This window comes from Heteronotia binoei, chromosome 7 (genome assembly GCF_032191835.1).
Source record: "Heteronotia binoei isolate CCM8104 ecotype False Entrance Well chromosome 7, APGP_CSIRO_Hbin_v1, whole genome shotgun sequence".
NCBI lineage: Eukaryota > Metazoa > Chordata > Lepidosauria > Squamata > Gekkonidae > Heteronotia > Heteronotia binoei.
Window position 1 is genome coordinate 112,156,933 of NC_083229.1, and position 16,072 is coordinate 112,173,004.

At 45.2% G+C, this 16,072-nt stretch overlaps 1 long non-coding RNA gene across 1 annotated transcript in view; it reads right to left on the bottom strand.

The window, feature by feature from the left end:
- Positions 1-16,072, bottom strand: part of LOC132574764 (uncharacterized) — a 272,751-nt gene that overhangs the window by 134,462 nt on the left and 122,217 nt on the right. The window lies entirely within an intron of this gene.

Here is a 16,072-nt window from a genome sequence, read left to right on the forward strand (position 1 = left end):
TTTGGAGGCTAGATTAAGATGAGCCACTATGTCTGTCTTTCTGTAGCAGCAGTGAAGAGCAAGAATCCAATAGCCCTTTAAAGCCTAACAAAATTTGTGGCAGTTACTGCATGACTCACGAAAGCTGCTACCCTGCCACAAATTCTGTTGGACTTTAAGGTGCTACTGGACTCCTGCTCTTTTACACTGCTCTGGACTGTAGTAGTTTTCTTTGATACAAAACAAAATAATGTAGGTGAAGGACTCTGGGAAGGCTTGTTTATCTGCAGCTCTTCTGACCAGTATTGTTTCTCTGTTCCTGTTGGCATTTTGAGAAATAACCATCAAGATTCCATGAGTAAATATTGCCGTTATCATTTTGGTACCACTAACATTGCACCTGCCAGTACCGTAACCCCTCTTCTACCTATGTCCTTGCACAGGGGTAGAATTCTAGCAGGAGCTCATTTGCATATTAGGCTACACACCCCTGATGTAACCAATCCTCCAAGAGCTTACAAAAAAGAACCTTGTAAGCTCTTGGAGGACTGGCTACATCAGGGGTGTGTGGCCTAATATGCAAAGGAGCTCCTGCTAGAATTCCACTCCTGTACCTTGCATAACAAGCCTAATCCAGCACTTGGTCAAAACCCTTGGGGAAGCTTGGAGGCTATTTAAAACTACAATCCTAGAAGCTCAGATAAAATATATACCACAAGTTAGGAAAGGCACAAACAGGTATAAAAAAAGGCCTGCATGGTTAACAAACAAAGTAATGGAAGCTGTAAAAGGTAAGAAGGACTCCTTTAAGCGGTAGAAAGCTAGTCCAAGTGAGATTAATAAAAGGGAACACAGGCTATGGCAAATCAAATGCAAGACTGTGATCAGGCAGGCAAAAGGGGATTATGAGAAGCATATTGCAAAAAACAAAAAGACCAACAATAAAAATTTCTTCAAATACGGTATATTAGAAGCAGGAAACCAGCCAGGGAGGCAGTGGGGCCCTTGGATGACCAAGGGGTAAAAGGATTACTGAAGGAGGATAGGGAAATGGCTGAGAAGCTGAATGCATTTTTTGCCTCCATCTTCACTGTGAAAGATGAGAAGTGTTTGCCCACTCCAGAACCACTAATTTTGGAAGGGGTGTTGAAAGACCTGAGTCAGATTGAGGTGACAAGAGAGGAGGTCCTACAACTGATAGACAAATTAAAAACTAATAAGTCACCGGGTCCGGATGAAAGAACTCAAAGTTGAACTTGTGGATCTTCTGACAAAAATATGTAATCTTTCATTGATATCTGCCTCCATTCCTGAGGACTGGAAGGTAGCAAATGTCACCCCCCATCATTAAAAAGGGTTCCAGAGGAGATCTGGGAAATTAAAGGCCAGTCAGTCTGACTTCAATACTGGGAAGGTTGGTAGAAACCACTATCAAGAACAGAATGAGTAGGCACATTGATGAACACGGGTTATTGAGGAAGACTCGGCATGGGTTCTGTAAGGGAAGATCTTGCCTCACTAACCTGTTACATTTCTTTGAGGGGGTGAACAAACATGTGAACAAAGGAGACCCAATAGATGTTGTTTATCTTGACTTCCAGAAAGCTTTTGATAAAGTTCCTCATCAAAGGCTCCTTAGAAAGCTCGAGTGTCCTGGAGTAAAAGGACAGGTCCTCTTGTGGATCAAAAACTGGCTAATTAATAGGAAGCAGAGAGTGAGTATAAAGGGGCAGTCTTCGCAGTGGAGGTCGGTAAGCAGTGGGGTGCCGCAGGGCTCAGTACTGGGTCCCATGCTCTTTAACTTGTTCATAAATGATTTGGAGTTGGGAGTGAGCAGTGAAGTGGCCAAGTTTGCAGACGACACTAAATTGTTTAGGGTGGTGAGAACCAGAGAGGATTGTGAGGCACTCCAAAGGGATCTGTTGAGGCTGGGTGAGTGGGCGTCAATGTGGCAGATGAGGTTTAATGTGGCCAAGTGCAAAGTAATGCACATTGGGGCCAAGAATCCCAGCTACAAATACAAGTTGATGGGGTGTGAATTGGCAGAGACTGACCAAGAGAGAGATCTTGGGGTCGTGGTAGTTAACTCACTGAAAATGTCAAGATAGTGTGTGATTGCAATAAAAAAGGCCAACGCCATGCTGGGAATTATTAGGAAGGGAATTGAAAACAAATCAGCCAGTATAATGCCCCTGTATAAATCGATGGTGCGGTCTCATTTGGAATACTGTGTGCAATTCTGGTCACCACACCTAAAAAAAGGATATTATAGCATTGGAAAAAGTCCAGAAAGGGGCAACTAGAATGATTAAAGGGTTGGAACACTTTCCCTATGAAGGAAGGTTAAAACGCTTGGGGCTCTTTAGCTTGGAGAAACGTCAACTGCGGGGTGACATGATAGAGGTTTACAAGATAATGGATGGGATAGAGAAGTACTTTTCTCCCTTTCTTACAATACAAGAACTCGTGGGCATTCGATGAAATTGCTGTGCAGTCAGGTTAAAACAGATAAAAGGAAGTACTTCTTCACCCAAAGGGTGATTAACATGTGGAATTCACTGCCACAGGAGGTGGTGGCGGCTACAAGCATAGACAGCTTCAAGAGGGGGTTAGATAAAAATATGGAGCAGAGGTCCATCAGTGGCTATTAGCCACAGTGTGTGTGTGTGTGTGTGTGTGTGTGTGTATACATACTCTATATATACATACAGGGTGGTGAGAACCAGAGAGGATTGTGAGGCATATATATACTCTGTGTCACACAGTGGCCAAAAATATTTTATATTTTTGGCCACTGTGTGACACAGAGTGTTGGACTGGATGGGCCATTGGCCTGATCCAACATGGCTTCTCTTATGTTCTTATGTTGGTTGTTTCTTTATTGCACAGAATATGAACAGTTATATTTATAGCTCTAGTACTATACCTTGCTTTGGATCTTCACTGGCTACCTCCCCAGTAATGACTGGCCATCCTGGAGGATTCAGAGTGACTTTGTGCCATTATCCTTATATTAAATTCACAGGATTTTTTTTTTCTTTCTAAAAGATTGCTACTAAACCCTGATTTCGTTTTGAGCTCTTGAAAGGGCAAGACGAGGACAGCTTTCAGACCCAAAGCTTTTCTCTTTTCATGCATCTGTTGCGTTTAGCGCAATGGTCTGGTCACACACACAAAAAGGTTGCTATTCACCCACCAGTAATGATGTGCCACCCCCGAGAACTTGAGAAGTCAAAATGTCTAAGGGATTTGCCCAAAGGTAAGTGTAGATGACTGGGGAAGGCAATGGCAAACCACCCAGCAAAAAGTCTGCCAAGAAAACGTCATTGATATGATGTCACCCCATGAGTTGGTAAGGACTCGGTGCATGCACAGGGGACTACCTTTATCTATTTTAACACTATGCAAGCAGCAACAGCAGTTCTCCTTGGAATTGTCCCAGTCGTGTGATGTGAGAACACAGCCAAACAGCAGCACAGCAGTGAAACTGGTCAGAGCAGACGGAAGTTCTGTGGTACGGAAACATTTGCACCTTAATGCACAGCAGATTTAAAAAAAAAAATTGCTCTTGTTGTTCTGGGCAGACTTTTGCATCTGCAGGTTTCTCTGAGAAAGTTTTGTGTCAGTGCTTTTCTTCTGAGTAAGTATGTCATGCTAAGATTTTGAGTAAGTATGGCAAGGCCAGTGAAGATGAACCAGATTCCTGCAAGGATGTTCCTTTCAGGTAGGACGTGGCATATAGTCTGCATGTAGATTGTCAAACGCAACCGTGGAACCTTGTTCATTTTCAGTGGTGTGCACACAGTGAAAGATGGATGTGTGTTGGCTGAACATGTTGATCTACATGCAACTTGTATGTTTTATTTATTTATTTATTTCTCAAATTTATATCCCGCCCTCCCTGCCGAAGCAGGCTCAGGGCGGCTAACAACATTCAACTAAAACAATAAAACAGCAACAACTTAAAATTTTGGACAATAATTAGTACCGATTAAATAATTTTAAAACAATTTAAAACAATTTTGGTGCTAGCATTTGGTGCTTTGCCTCTAGGAATTTAGTCATTTTCAAAACAGCTGTTATTCCCAGGTCCCACCTCAATCAAACTATTTCATGTGGAGTACATTTAAAAAACCAGAAATATGTATACTTCTATTTTAGAGATTGCCAAGCACTTAATTCTTTAAACTACTGGTTTTAATATATATGGAGAGCTGCGGGGGGGTGTGGGGGGGTTTGTCCCTTGTAGTATGGCAGCCACCTTAATCAACATGGTTTTTAATTAGTTTTTACATGACATCTACAGATATTCATACTGTTTCTGGAAAAAGCATGCAGCCATACATGTGCCTTTGAAATCAAGGACACTATGAAGAAGTATGTAGAACAAGTATAGGCAGGGTCAGCCTTGCCACTAGTTTGCCCTCCCCTCCCTAAGCCACGCCCTCCTCAGGCTCCACCCCCTACAAATTTCCAGCTATTTCCCAATCCAGAGTAGGCAAACTAGGCAATTTTCTAGGGCTTTGGCTTTCTGGGGGCACCAAATTGGGCGCCCCCCACGTGATTCGGTGATGTTATCAGTGCAAGAGTGGGGGGTGGGGGAGAAGCTAGGCTTGCCTAGGGTGCCAGACAGTCTAGGGCTGGCCCTGAGTATAGGATTATCATATTTTGAAAATGGAAAAAGGACGTATTTCCTGATCGACTACTTCAAACAAGTGATTACTATGAGAAGTCTCATTTTAAATACCCCTTTCTATATAAGCTGTGATACTTCCTGCTAACTAGGAATATTCCTAACCCAACACAAAAAGAGGACATTTTCATCAGTTTTTTTAAAAAGAGCCCAAAAGAGGATAGATAAAAAAAGAGAGGACATGACCTCTAAAAAGAGGACGTCTGGTAACCCTAGACAAGTATATAATCTGGATGAAGATTTAAAAATGAGTAGGTGAAGTAGGACAGCTGTACTGTTGCCTGTAACTCCCCCCCCCCCCACACACACTCTTTTTGGGTTGGTTTGCCTTCAAAATGCTAATCTCTCAACTGCAATGCAAAATGGCACTCATTTCAGTGGCCAGCTGCTTCAATGGGCTGTTCATCTGTGGAGCACTGCCATTGCAAGCGATGGCAGGAAATGACACAGGCTGCATCATAACGACTGAGAAGTTCCTGGTGGGTTTTAAATTTTATATCTGTGGGTGTGTTCCAACTTGCCTCTTGTCCTAGGTAGATGGTAACTGTAACAAGTGTCGCCTGCGGCATTTCACGGATTAGGAATGGGTGACAGAAGTGTACAACTCTTTATAAACTAAAATCCAGTTGTGTATCCTGCTTGGTCAGCTGAAACGAGGCCAGAAAGTCTGCCCAAACGGACTTTCTTTTGCAAAGCTTCCAAAAAGTGGTCTCAGAACCAAGGTGTAGCTAGGGCTTTTTTTTCTTTTGAGCAGGAACACAGCTCCGGCTGGCTTGGGGTCAGGGGGTGTGGCCTGATATGCAAATAAGTTTCTGCAGGGCTTTTTCTACCAAAAAACCCCTGCGCAAAACAATGGTGACATCAGGGGGTGTGGCCTAATATTCAAATGAGTTCCTGCTGGCTTTTTCTACAAAAAAAGGGAAGGCCCTGGGTGTAGTAAATGACTAACTCAAAATCAAATAGTATCATTGCTTTTGATTAGCGTTTGCAATACTGTGATGCAAACCGGAGAGCAGAGGCCCTTTGAGAGGTGCTAAGAAGCATGTTAATTTTAATTGCATAAATTAAATTGACAGTGATTTTTGAGAAACACCATGGCTAGGGTTTTGCTTTGGAGAAAATGGTGGCTTTGGAAGGTGGACTCTATGGCATTGTACTCCATTGAAGTCCCTCCCCTCCCTAAGCCCCGCCCTCCTCAGGCTCCACCCCCTACAAATCCAGCTATTTCCCAATCCAGAGCGGGCAACCATATCCGTGGCTCAGCAGCAGAGAACTTGCTTTCATTGTCAGAGGTTTCAGGTTCAGTTGTTTTCCTCTCTTCTTAAAGGGTTCCAATGAGCAAGCAGTCAGAGAGACCTTTCTCTGCTACAGACCCTGAAGAACTGCTATCTCTCTCCCCCCCACCACCAGTGTATCCTCTAAGCTGAGTTAGCATGAGCTAGCTCATAGATTTTTAGCCTCCAGCTCACACATTTTTGTCTTCGCTCAGGAAGGATGACCCTGAAGCACAATAATTTATGGAGTAGCTCACAACTTTTTATGTCAGTAGCTCACAAAGTAGAATTTTAGCACACAAGACTCTTCACACTTCATCAGACAGTAGGATGGAATGGCATAGCATTGGACTGGGTAAGAGAGCCTACTGTCTGATGAAGTGTGCTTAGAGCACACAAGAGCTTACATTCTGAATAAAACTTTGTTGGTCTTAAGGGTGCGACTTGACTCTACAATGAAAAAGAGTCAAGTTTGGAATTTCACCACCAGATGGCATCTCTCACCCAGATTTAATAAAAAGACAGCTAGCTGGTTTTGAAAAGTACCAGCTGTTCCTTCTCTCTCTCCTCTCCTCTCCCCCCTCTCTTTTCTAGGTTGAAAATGAAGAAATGTAACAGGAGTAACCTATTTTTAAAAACCCTTTTCTATTAATAGATGTATTGTGGAGAAATGCATTTTTGTTTGGAGGTTTAGACTGAACACGTTCACCTTGAGTTTTAAAATATATTTTCTCCCTCTTGGCAGAGAACAAGCAGTAGAGTGGGAATCAAGTTCTTCTCCAGCCTGACTTGACAAGCCTTTAGTGATGCTAACAGTAGGCCTGGCCACATTGGGAGGGATGGTCAAGCTTCCAGCCACTTCCCTCCAGCTAGAAATGGGACATCTAGCAGGGGACAGAGTTTGGGAGGTTGGAAACCTGAAAGCAGCCTTTTCCCGAAAAGGATGCAGATAAACACAATTAAAAATACTGTTTTTAAAATTTTAAATAAAACATGCTTAAAACTCTTGTGATAGTTTGTTTAAAATTGAAAAGTGGGGAACAGTGGAATTTGGTAATGGCTCTCCAATGTAATACCCCTCTTTGGCTGTGAGTTCCCAGGCTAGAGTATCACTAGGCACCAGTTCTTGGGTCCATTCAGCAGAGACAAGTTGGCTCAAAGCATCAGCCCTTTATTTGCAAAAATCTTTTTAGTGGCCAAAAATGCTGCAAAAGTGAAAACTGCTTGAAAAACCATTGAACCACATTGCAGCACAGACAAGTTGGGAGGAAATAATGGAATGGATTTTCCATTAACGTCTTTAAACCTAGATAGACCACTCCTAGTAGTCTGTCTGGACACAGAGACCTTAATGGAAAACTCATTTCACATTTTTTTTGTGATCCCAGAAGAGCTTTCAGTTGAAGCAGGCAAAGACAAGGCAGAAGGAGCTGGGAACACCTTGGAGCTTCAAAGGGTGAGAATAGGAGAGAAAATTGCTATGGGCCTGACTGAAGCCCTGGGCAGGCTGAGTATGGCCTGTGGGCCGGGAGTTTGACAGCCCTGCCTTAGGTCATGTAACTTATAAGCCTTTGAGCAGGGGTTTTTTTCAGCAGGAACTCCTTTGCATATTAGGCAACACCCCTGATGTAGCCAATCCTCGAAGAGCTTACAGGGCTCTTAGTACAGGGCCTACTGTAAGCTCCAGGAGGATTGGCTACATCAAGGGGTGTGGCCTAATATGCAAAGAAGTTCCTGCTACAAAAATAGCCCTAGTTAAGGGCATGTACAGTGAGAAAGGCACATGGCATGTGTGCCCTTTTCTTTTGGTTCTCTTAACCAGTCCATTGCTGTGCTTGCGAGTATGTCTGTGGACATTTTTTTTTTTAATAGGCAACATGTTCCTTTTAATGCTGGTAGTAAGATTCTCTGTGCCACTTTTGTTTCATCAGGTCCCAGCTGACTTCGGGCAATCCTGTAGGGTTTTCAAGGCAAGAGGTGTCCAGAGCTGGTTTGCTATTGCTAGCCTCTGCATCGTCACCTTGGCCTCCTTTGGGGATCCTCATCTAAACACTTGCCAGGGCTGGTTCTGCTTAGCTTCCAAGGTCTAATGCAGGGGTCCTCAAACTTTTTAAATAGGGGGCCAGTTCACTGTCCCTCAGACTGTTGGAGGGCCGAACTATAGTAAAAACAAAAACTGTCTGTTGTGGTGGCTGCCGTTACTGTACAAGGACGTGGGCTGTCAGTTCTCCGTCTTCTGCATCTCTCTCCCTTCCCAATACCACACACCCCGGCCTGGGAACTCACCTCACCTCGGTATCGCCTCACACTCTGTCTCCGCCGCCTCAGCCCAGTGCCGGAAGTGTGTGTTGCTAATGCGAGTTTAGGTCTAACGTCACTTCCGGTCTGATTTTGCCATAACCTGGCGGGCCGCATAAACGTCCTCAGCAGGCCGCATCTGGCCCGCGGGCCGTAGTTTGAGGACCCCTGGTCTAATGAAATCAAGCTAGCCTGGGCTATCCACGTCTGGGCCTCTACTGCAGTGGCCCCTTCAATTTCAGACACACCATTTTAAAGGAAGAACCAGGAGAAGGGGAGGGCAGTCCATTGGCAAGTAGCTACTCCCCCAGAGGTGCCCAAGTGCAGTAAGATGTCCCTGAGGTAACAAAACACAGGCATGAGGTGAAGCCTTAAAATGCCAACAAATGGAGTGGAAGCTGGGAGCCCTGGTCTTCTTGATGGGCAGTTCCCACAATGGCAGTGCGTGAACAAAGGGAGAGAAAAATCCCTCCAGGCGCTGGGAGAGCCAGGTGGGTGGCATGTGCCAAGCTGGGACCCGGATGGCCACTGGTGCTTCGAAGCCTAGGAAGGCAGGAGGCAGAGTAGTGCTGTTCTGCCATGTGTAGAATGTTCCAATTTGGTTGACAAAACAAGTGACAGCCCCATGCAGGGGCACCAACAGTGTGCCTCCTGCTTTCTTATAGGCAGGGCTTTTTTTATAGCAGGAACTCCTTTGCATATTAGGCCACACACCCCTGATGCAGTTAATCCTCCAAGAGCTTACAGGGCCTACTGTTACCTCCAAGAGGATTGGCTACATCAGGGGTGTGCAGCCTAATATGCTAAGGGGTTCCTGCTATAAAAAAAGTCCTGCTTATAGTTCACCCATCAGTCCTTTAGTTAACTGGAATGCTGATTAACATTTTTGTGGTTCGATGACAGCATTTTTCTGAGTCAGAACATTATCCAGTTGTTCTTGCAATGGAGAAGACCGTGGCCATGGATGGGTCAGGATTTTCATAGTAGTACATGCTGGTACCACTGATGGTGTGGCCCTCTGTACCGCGGATGCAAGGACAGATGAGTCGGGTTCAAAGTGGATAATAGGGCTTTGGTTCCCACTTTGAAGTGCTTTGTGCGTGTTTGTGTCTTTATGCACTTCAGACAATATTGTAATGTAAACTGAATGAACTTATAAAGTGACTTGAATTCAAAATCAAACAGACCAAATATACTTTCTTAGTAGCACTTCAAAGAATATTGATGTAGCAACATAAGGGAATTGTTGAGTATTTACAGCAGATCCATAGATGAGCTTAGTTTATTGGCAGGGTGGCTTTCAGTTAGAAGAAGAAAAAATCCCTCAGATGGTTTACAGCACAATACAATAACAATGTTAGCTAGTTGAAGTGTCAGACTGGGATCTGGGACAGCCCAGTCTGAATTCCCACTGAGTGACCTTGGGCTACTTGTGCACGCTTACCTACCTCACAGGGTTGCTGTGAAGATAAAATAGAGAAGAGAATGAGGCAGGCTGCTTTTGGGTACTCATTTGGGGATCAAGTCAAGGCTACAAGTGAAGCCACTTGTACGAGTACCCAAAGCAGCCTGCATCATTCTCTTCTCCTCTATTTTAGATAGTAAAATACACTAACGATTATTTTCCATTACAAATCACTAAAATACAATAAAGCCAGTTTTCTCAATAGCCCCACTCCCCCTATCATGTTGTTGTTGTTCAGTCGCGCAGTCAAGTTCAACTCTTTGCGACCCCATGGACTGAGTCACGCCAGGCCCTCCGTCTTCCACCATCCTCTGAAGGCTGCTCAAATTTGTGTTTGTTACATCAGTAACGCTGTCCAGCCAACTCATCTTTTGCCATCTCCTTCTTCTTTTGCCTTCTGTTTTTCCCAGCATCAGGATCTTCTCCAGTGAGTGCTCCCTTCTCATTTGGTGGTTAAAGTATTTGAGCTTCGGCTTCAGCATCTGACCTTCCAGGGAACAGTCTGGGTTGATTTCCCTTAGGACTGACTGATTTGATCATCTTGCAGACCAAGGGACTCTCAAGAGTCTTCTCTAGCACCACAGCTCAAAAGCATCTATTCTTCTGCACTCAGCATTCCTTATGGTCCAACTCTCACAGCCATACATTACTATGGCATTAATCATTAAATGTACAAATGTACAAGCCCACCAGCAAAAGCCAGTCCTCAGACCCATCCAGAAGGCCAACCCCTGCAGCAGGGAGTTCCATAGTTGGGGGCAAATGAGAGAAATGTCATCCAGATAGATCTACAGGGAATATTAAAAACAAGCCTCAAAGGGTGAGGTCAGACATTCATAAAATCCCACTACGAGCATGAGTGGAGTCCGGAAGCATGTCGGATTTTAAGCGGTTGTCCAAACGTCAGCATCTGCGAATGGTGGTTAGCTCGTTCGAGTCCCGCGTTGAGATGACTGGGGCACGGACTAATTTGATACTGCTTTAAATCAGCATCTGCGAATGGTGGTTAGCTCGTTCGAGTCCCGTGTTGAGACGACTGGGGCGCGGACTAATTTGATACTGCTTTAAATCAGGAACAAAATCCTTCTGACGGTTCCTGTTTGAATGCTCCATCGTTGGCAACTCGTCGGAAGCGCACCACCGCTTCCCTCCCAAAGCCCCTGCAAGTGATATCACCGCGCCAGTGAATGAGTGAGCGAATGTTGGCTCGATAAATCGTTTACCCACCCTTATGTCGGGAAACAAAAATAACTTTTGAAAGTAGATGTGAACTGATTTGATTTCCTGGGTTCTTTTCTGCACGTGTAGTGCTCGTGCTGGAAAAGTAGTGCCAACGGACTAGCAAAACTTTAGTGATCTGACCCATTTAAAAGCGATGCGCTGCAGATAGCGGGCATCACTGCGCCTGCGCTAATGCAGATTGACGTCTCATGAAATGAGGTCCGGTAGAGCAATCTGATCGACCAGCGATGGGACCCACATGGGATAGAATGGGAGCCTGGCTGTTGTCTGATAGGAAAATTGGTTGTGTGGATTATAATACAAGCGCGTTGCAGGTGGATTTAATGGTGAGTGTGACCGCACCCCAGAAGTTATAAAAGATATTTTTATAACACAAACTTTATCACTGAGCAGAAAACAGTGGGTTAGAGAATTGGCACAAGGGAGCTTGCAGTCTACACCTTCTCAGTGCAATCTCCTGCAATAACTTCTCTCCCAAGCCACTTCCGAAAGCTGGGAATCCCTGGAACCACTTGGGATGAAGCACTGTTGATCTTCCCCATTGCTTCATGATGCTTACACCTCATTCTTTATTGTTCTCAAAAATCCTGGGAAGGGCTTTGCTTCTCAGGGGATGTAGTGGGGAAAGGAAGGCAACAAATTTCACTCTGTAAACACTCTTTTCTTCCATGTTTTGGTACAAACTGATAACAATCTTGGTACAGCCAACAGCTGTTGTGGGAGTCAAGCAACGGCAGGCAATGCCCATATAGTTGAATGTTTCGTCTTCAGCTTTTCCCTAAGACATCTTGGACAAAGCTCCTCGTTCACTCAAGAAAAATCTCTGTTCTCAGGTAGTTTGTAAGAACTATATGAATTAAAGAAATACCCAAATAAGCAAACACATCTTGTGGATCTACAATGTATGGCTATCTATGCTGCCCAATCAAGTCTCTTTTACCTCTCTGGTATTTTCTAGAATGTCTCCTTTCCCTCATAAGGCTATGACTTTTCCTTACTGGGCCAACCTAGCAGTAGTGATCCCACTTGAAAAAGAAAGTTCCAGAAAACGTCTGCAGCTTTTTGTTCCTCTGTTCATGGCCATGTAACGGATAATCTCAGCCATTCTGGTAACAGAAAATAAGGTATTAGATAAGTAAAATTGATTGGGGGGGGGGGGGGTTCACTGAGTCAACTCCCCTCCCCCTCACCTGGATAGCCTCAGGCTAGCCTGATTTCACCAGAACTTGGATGTTAAGCAGGGTCGGCCCTGGCTAGTGTTTAGATGGAAGACCACCAAGGAATACCAGGGTCATAATGCAGAGATCTCTTGTCTTGAAAAAAACCCTACAGGGGTCACCATAAGTCTTAAATGAATTACTTATGGAGAGCGAGAATTCAGTATCACTTTAAAGACTAACATTTGTGGCAGGGTATGAATTTTCATGAGTCACTGCTCGCTCATGAAAGCTCCTACCCTGCCAACAAATTTTGTTAAGTCTTTAAGATGCTACTGGACTCTTGCTCTTTTCATAAGAACATAAGAGAAGCCATGTTGGATCAGGCCAACGGCCCATCAAGTCCAACACTCTGTGTCACACAGTGGCAAAAAATGTTATATACACACATACACTGTGGCTAATAGCCACTGATGGACCTCTGCTCCATATTTTTATCTAAACCCCTCTTGAAGGTGGCTATACTTGTGGCCGCCACCACCTCCTGTGGCAGTGAATTCCACATGTTAATCACCCTTTGGGTGAAGAAGTACTTCCTTTTATCCGTTTTAACCTGTCTGCTCAGCAATTTCATCGAATGCCCACGAGTTCTTGTATTGTGAGAAAGGGAGAAAAGTACTTCTTTCTCTACTTTCTCCATTCCATGCATTATCTTGTAAACCTCTATCATGTCACCCCTCAGTCGACGTTTCTCCAAGCTAAAGAGCCCTAAGCGTTTCAACCTTTCTTCATAGGGAAGGTGTTCCAGCCTTTTAATCATTCTAGTTGCCCTTCTCTGCACCTTCTCTAAAGCTATAATATCCTTTTTGAGGTGCGGCGACCAGAACTGCACACAGTACTCCAAATGAGACCGCACCATCGATTTATACAGGGGCATTATGATACTGGCTGATTTGTTTTCTACTGTTACAGACAGACAAACATGGCTGCCCACCTTGATCTTTCCCCATGAGTCGCTTAGACGTAGCTTCACATTGGCAGAAAACAGAGGAGCCATTTTGCCTCTTGAAGCACCTTGACCATTGCAGCCCCCAGTTCCAGCCCTGTTCAAAACATGTTTTCATTTCTTCTTCCTAAGGATACGTTATGTGAAATTGGGGGAAAAAATGACGTTACAGATTGTAACCTAAAGAAATGTTGTTTTTAGCTTGAACTCAGATGTGGCATCCCACAGCTCTGGGCGATGTGAAGTGGTTTTTCACTGTAATAACACTGGCATCCCTCTGTGATGACTTCAGTGGAGAAACTTCTCTGAGGAGATCATTTCAAAAAACCCTCAACACAAGGGCCGGTCCTGCTGGCTTTCTTGGGCTTGTCCACTAGCTTTGTTCAGGAATCATCTCCCATGCGTGACATGAATACGAACAAAGTAGCCAAGATGGTGGACAATCCATCCAAGAGAAGACAGGCTTGGCAAAGCAACAGCCCCAGTGGAGGAAGCAAGAAGGGAGGGAGCTTTTCTCTGGTGCACATGTGCGCGCTTCCTTTTTCTTTCCCCCTCATAGAGGCTTTTCCACACAGCAGCAGTAGCATCTGGGAGAAGTGCAGAGGAAACTGTCAGTTGCAGATACCAGCCCTGCAGGGGCTGGATATGGCCCATGGGCTGCACGTTAGGTACCCCTGCTTTAGAGGGTGTCTCGATGGCAGGGGTGCCCAAACTTGCTTAACATAAGAGCCACGTAGAATAAACATCAGATGTTTGAGAGCCACAAGACATGAACATCAGATGTTTGGGAGCTGCAAGACGGGAAGGAAGGCAGGCAAATAGATGGGGAGAGAGAGGTGGAAAGAAAGCAACTTTAACTTTAAATGCAATTCTCCAAGTGATTTAAAGAGATAAATGCCTTCTCCAAGTCAGCTGATGGGACAGTGGGGGCTTCGAGAGCCATACAAGATGTCTGAAAGAGCCACAGTCTGGCCACCCCTGCTCTATGATATTAGAACCCACTGAGGTCCCTCCCCAGGTTCTGCACCTCAAGTCAACCTCCCACCATCTATGGTGGATCAGGGTGCTGGGGCAGGTGATTGGGGCACTTAATTAGAGCACTAATTAAGAGTACTTTCTATTCTAATGAAAGATAATCTAATTAGAAGGTAAGCCAGCTGGTAAGCAGGACAGCGCATCTTCCTCTTGGTCTAAAAGGGACAAGTCCCTGGGAGGTTCTCCGTTCCTACCCCGCCCCCCTCAGTGTGTGGGTGAGGAGTGGACAGATCAGGCAAATGGACGGAAGGGGCCACCAGCCCACCCTGGTGCTTCCCCCAGCAGCAAGCTTGCAGCCAGCAGCCATTGTAGATTGACTGGACAACAGTGGCCTCACTGCCTGCACGCCAGCTCAGCCACCCTGGGTTACATGGCTCCACAGGTGTGTATCACTGTAGCATGCCAAGGTGTGCAAGGGGGTAAGGACTAGCGCAGACTTTCTCTAAGTAAGCAACTTTTATTTCTACAAGGCACAAACTCAATGTACTACAAGGTGTGCAAGGGGGTAAGGACCAGTGCAGACTTTCTCTAATTAAGCAACTTTATTTCTACAAGGCACAAACTCAGGGTACTACAGGAAGAGAATCTAGGCGTAAGCAAAAAAAGGCATAAACAAAATTATTTTGCAGTAAGCAAAATAAACAAAGGGGCAGTTAATAGGTGCTTACAATCCATATAATATCAGGTTGTTGTTAGCTGCAGGATGCCCCTGTCCCTGGTGCATGACAACCTTCTTTAGCATCATTCCCCTCAGTCTTCCTTCATGGCTACCATATGGGACAGACAGCTCTCCTGACAAACTGCAAAATGCAGCAATGCCATCTCAAACCCCGGGACCCCTTGACCTAGAACCCAAAAATTTGGGGCATGCATTCCTTCCATGACATCAACACCCACACTGAAGGGATATTTAGAAATTCACAGAGCTTTTTTTCGTAGCAGGATCTCCTTTGCATGTTAGGCTATACCCCCCCCCCCTCCCGTGATGTAGAGCTTACAGGGCTCTTAGTACAGGGCCTACTGTAAATTCTTGGAGAACTGGTTACCCCAGGGGGGGTGTAGCCTAATATGCAAAAGGAGTTCCTGCTACAAAAAAAGCCCTGGTGCCAAAACACAATTCCAACTGACTCCCAAAGGACTATCCCAAACAAAGGAACGACTCCCCCTTTCAGACATGTGCTTAGGTATCCCACATGTGCTCCGGGGCCTTCAGCCAAACTGGATACCCAGTCTTGGGGCTCAAGTCCACAGACCTAGACCTTCCATTCAAGAGATGTTCACCCACCAAAGAGCTAGCGTGTCTTCCTCTCAGCTGGGAAAGGATGCTCTCTGTCTGGCAGGGAGGACAGCTGCAGAGGTGCCAGGGTCCCTTCCCATCACCAAAACTGTCGCAGCTGCTCTTGTCCCTTGTCTGTCATTCATCACGCTTATTGTATGTGTGGTTTTGGTGGGGTGGCACACAGGGGCCATATATCTCTTTTGACTGATAGTAATTGCAGTTGTGGTTCTCTGCAAGCCATGGAATGAGTACCACTGCTTTAAGAGACAGGGAGCAGAGCAGTGTTACCTCGATACAGTTTTATCGATAGAGTAATCGTCTCCTTTCCCCCCTCTGCCCTTCTGGCTGTAGTGAGTAAGCAAGCCTGCAGGTGTGCCTGCAAAGAAGGCAGGGAAAGGGGAGAGTGGGGAAATGGTGATGAGAAGCCACCCTACCTGATCCCCAATTCAGTGGCAGATTTCAAGGTTGAGGGACGATCTTTGTGTTGCAGCTGGGCCACGTTAAATGCAACAGGTGCAGTTTTTCTTACCATAGTGATGCAACGAAGGAGAAATTACAGCTGTTGAGTGGCTGCCTGCCATAAAGCTGATAAATCTTACCAGACCAGGGAGTCCTTGTGCAAGAAACTTAGCTTTCTAAGGGGA